The sequence below is a fragment of the Dermacentor albipictus genome, chromosome 10, assembly GCF_038994185.2.
Source record: "Dermacentor albipictus isolate Rhodes 1998 colony chromosome 10, USDA_Dalb.pri_finalv2, whole genome shotgun sequence".
Lineage (NCBI taxonomy): Eukaryota > Metazoa > Arthropoda > Arachnida > Ixodida > Ixodidae > Dermacentor > Dermacentor albipictus.
In genome coordinates this window covers 74623449-74628226 of record NC_091830.1, presented here as the reverse complement: position 1 = coordinate 74628226, position 4778 = coordinate 74623449, and positions in this window count along the sequence as shown.

Sequence of the window (4778 nt, the reverse complement as noted above, 5' to 3'; positions counted from 1 at the left end):
GCGTTACAGTGCGCATGTGTGGTAAAGTTGCACAGGAAATTGCCTGTCTCATGGAAGCTAAGCAAAAGGTCATTGTACCGCTTTAATTCTTTGAAGCGGCTCCGTATAATTTACCGAGGCATTGTCCCGCAGTGCTCAAATAAGAGAACGCACACCGAAGTAAATCACAAGGGGACTCATGAAAAACATTCTCTCGTATGGCAACGTCCGGTAGCAGGACTTGTTTCAACTTATTAGCGTCCGCGTCTGAAATGGTTTTCACGTCTGTTGCCTCTTCAAACTTCATAACACTTTCCGAAGTCTGTTGCTTTTTATTACTGTTTTCTTAATTATTACTCGAACCGCTATCGTCATCTGTCAAGGCTGCTGCTTGTATATGGCGCGCTCCAGCGCTTGCGTCTCGTGCCTCGTGCCGAGAGCTGCCACGTTAAAAGAAAGGGAAGACGAATAACGAAAATTTTATTCTGCTGCGGTCATCGGTCCGAACGGTTCTCAGGTCTTTTCACTCGCTGTCTCACACATTGTTACATTGTCACAGTGGACCTAACCTCGGTCCCTACAATAATAATAATAATAATAATAATAATAATAATAATAATAATAATAATAATAATAATAATAATAATAATAATAATAATAATAATAATAATAATAATAATAATAATCATAATAATAATAATAATGATGATTATGCTATCACGACGTCTAAATTGTTAACTATTTATGCAGATGCTGATACCTATAGTGGGCGTTAACTGCTCCTATTTTAACGCGATAATTATGCTCAATTCAACTGAGCTTTGAAGGGTTACGCGATGAAACTTTACAGGACGAAATAATGACGATGAAGCACCGAGCTAGGTCCTGAATTTCACCTCACGGAAATTAATTAAAGCTACCTACACGACGAATTACGGGAAAAACCGAGATGCTCATTAAGGTCATGCCTATTTATTGGCGGAGATCGTCCCCAGCAAAGCGGAAAACACATAAAGCCCAGGGGCGGGCGCAGTCATCGATCGCCAAAATTTGATATTTGGGCCAAGTGCGTGGGCTATATATACATGACACGTCACACATTCTAGCATAATCGCTGGGACTTGCGTTCGTTAGATGAAGTGCGCCACCGTTCGCCTCAAGCCTGCGATTTGTTTAGGCGAGGCTCTTTTGATTTAGAATCGGGCGAGCACATTCGGGGGCACATCTGACTCGTCTTGACGCGTCTAGTGCCGCGCGATAACTTTCTATTAACAATGGTTAACAGGGTTCAAAACTGACAGTGGAAAATGAACAATGGCGTACTTGTGCCAACATGATAACAGGAAATATAGATGTAGCTTATATAGGCGTTCTTGCACGCGCTGTGGTAGTCAATGAGCTTGCAGCTCTGAGAAACCTCTGGTAGCATGTCCTACTAGTCTAATATGTCAAGAAAGCTCGCGTTCTTGAGTTGTTTCAAGTTCCATGTAGTCAGCTTATACGTTCAAATAAAAATGAACCCATGATGCGTAGAGACTAAAATACCCAATATTTACTATATGGTGCGTCAAATTTAAGCTTCAATACTGAAATGACATGCGGTAAGAAAAAACTGAAAATACGTGCTCTGTGTCAATACACAAAACAGGAAAGCATCCAGGGTCTCTGTGTGTAACTAGGATAATTGCGTATAGATATCCTAAGCATAAATTGGTACCGAAGTTCCCAGTAAACTCTTCGTTTCGATATGACTGCCACAACGAAAGCAGCGATTAAAAGAACGAGCGAGATCATTTGTAAAATTTGCGACCAGAAAATTCGACACTTCGCAAGACCTAAAAATCGACGGGGTTCTTTTCAAGCGCCCTATTCTGAACGCAGCACCAACTAAAGACCGACACAAGAGCCAGGGAGACACGAAGGCAGACTAAAGCACACAGACAAGTATTTGTGGTATTCCAGATCATCGAGGACATATGAATAAGAAGAATAAAAATGAGAAAAGCAAGACAAAAGGCACAATCACCAGACGTAACTTCTTCATATTCCTGATTGCTCCAACTACTATAATGAGATGTCCGCTGGAATGAGTTGCAAAGGTATTTATGGCAATGGACATAATGTTTTTCCTAATGACAGCGGGAACTTGTCCAAAACATCTCACTGAGCTCAAAGAATCTTACGTTGGGTATCGTAAGTATTGGAACGTAGGAGAAGGCGTTCTGTGTCTTCTTCAGTGCCGCTGGAATCAGGCTCACACTAAGGTGAGTGTTGTGCGCAGAGCAGAATCTCAGCAGAATTAAGCCTTACAGGACATTTCTTATGGATACGTAAGCCCATGAAAAAGACCGACAAGATGCTAACTTCCCCATGGCAAATATGGATCTTGCTACTGTGCGTCGCTTTTGAATTATATAAGAACATCCACAAACGTCCGTTTCCGTCTACCGAAGGAGAAGAAAAGGAGGTAAGATAACATTTGAGCAGAAATGAATGGGTGCCGTCGAAAGTCCAACCAAAAGCCAGAGCTGTATTGACTCTAAGAAGAAAGTTTTCACAAGGATATTGCAGACCACAGCAAAAGCTTTTTCTTCCGGCAAAAGTTGCAATGGAAACAACTGGCTGAAGAGAAAAGTTTATATAAACGAAATTGTTTTTAGCGACCGACCGACAGATACTTCCACACATGCCTGTGTGTGGCGCAGCAAAAATAAATTTTCATCTTAACATTACTGATATGCGAATAATAGTAGCACAGACGTCTCCGAGGATGGCGCTATGTCGCGGAAGCTAGGGTGAATTCACTATAATGAAAAAAATTACCGACGATTACGTTACTTCCTAATGCGAAATTTGAGCGCAGCAAATAAGCTGTTTCACCTTTTCGATAGATTGAGGCAAAGAAATCGAGCAACACATGTATGCGCTATCACAGAATTTTTTTTTTCAGAAAGAACTGGCAGATAATTTCGCAGTGGCGAACGGCAGCGGCAATTTCGGCTCGGGCGGTGCACATATACAGATCCGCCGCCACCGATCTGGCTCTCTGATTGCCACCGCACAGGGGTTGCATTGGAGGAGGAGCGAGACTCGCAGGAAGAGGGGGGAGGGGGGCGGCGTGTACACCCAGCGGCAAACGATGGGGGCAGAAGCGCGCGCAGCAAGCGTACAACACGATAAAGGGAGGCGGGAAGAGATAGCAGCGACTGACTGATGCCGCTGACGCCGATAGTGAGTCAACCCCAGCTGCGGAGTTGGTTTCAGGGACAACGCCGCCGATGCGGAAAAGGGGGGGGGGGGCCGACGGTGTTCTATGCAGTCACGTTATCTTCACTCTCTATGCAAGAACAGGGGGGGGGGGCGACGGTGTTCTATGCAGTCACGTTATCTTGACTCTCTAGCGGCGTCAGCGGCATCCAGCGGTATCAGTCGGTCGCTGCTAGCGCTGGGGGGATGAAAGGGGGGCGGAGCTGGTTACGAGGCCGACGACGACGCGAAACCCAGGAACGGACGCCAAAGAGCTGCGCTCTAAAACACTGCCTTTGTGGGCTGAGATGGTGAACCTCCGGGGCTGAACGCAGCGTGGAATCTACGCCCTTAAATTGCGCTAGTGTTTCAATTGAGTCTATTCTAAGCGCGAGTGCTTCATTGGTGTTCACTATTGCAAAGGGATCGCGCTGTTATAGCGTCTCGAACGGCCACTAACTCTTTGGATGCAGTTCTATCATATCGGTCGCTTTGTAAATTTGAACGCCCTTAGTCATAAGTGGTGCTGTATTAAGCAACCTGACGCGCTGTCTTTCTCAAGCCAGGCTTCATTGTAAAAGGCCACATGACCCGGGAGATGATCATAATAGTTTGCAATATTGTTGTGTACAGCAATTTTATGTTGTGGAGTTCGGGGCTTCTTTCTGTGAGTCGGCTTGTTTGTGAACAAGTATGGACGTGGCTAGGCAGGGGGCTACCGTTCTGACATCGGCTGTAGGGAAGCCGTACCTTCCCGTGTATTAGTGAATGAGCACACCTGAACGGGTATGTTGCCATTTTTCAATTGTTCAAGCTTTGCTCTTATTAACAAGCTCTTGTAGGGTATTTAAAGGAGCATGTTCTTGTAACAATGGAAGAAACTTTATGCTTGGAAGAACTCTAATGGTTCGCAACGCTTTCCTGTTGACAGACTGCAGTTGATCGCGTTGATTACGGGCTAATCAAAAGTGCTGGTAACCACAGAGGATCATTGGTTTATGAACAGCTTTAGCCAAGTGTCTTAGCACATCCTTGCTAGCACCGCCAGTCGTTGTAGAAATCCGTTGAATCGGATTAAGGACAGCGCGAGCTGATTATTTGGCTCGTTGGAGTCATAGCGTGGCATTACCCGTCAAAGATGGGAAGGTCGAAGACCTTGGTGTGCTCCCGTTCTTCAGTAATTGACCCGCCTACATGAAGGGCTAACAGGTTGAAGCGCGGTGTCATTTTTGCAGTATGGGAACAGAAGTAGAAGAATAGGTGCATAAATTTTTATCTTTGGTTTTGATTTCAAACGAGGTAAAGGCAGCTGTTTGTGTGCCGTTCACGTGCAGTTTCTGCAAATAATGTGCGCCTTCTTACGGCTTTGAATTTAACAACTTGTTTTTTGGGAAATCGCAAGGCGCGTTAGGCAGACATAGTTATTTTTGAGGGCAATGACGTATGTGCAGTACAATTGTAGCAGTGGTTTAGCAGATGATGCAAATATAGAGAATGCTGTACTTTTTATATTCGCTCAAACATGGGTGAGTGTAGTCATTTTTGCACTCAAT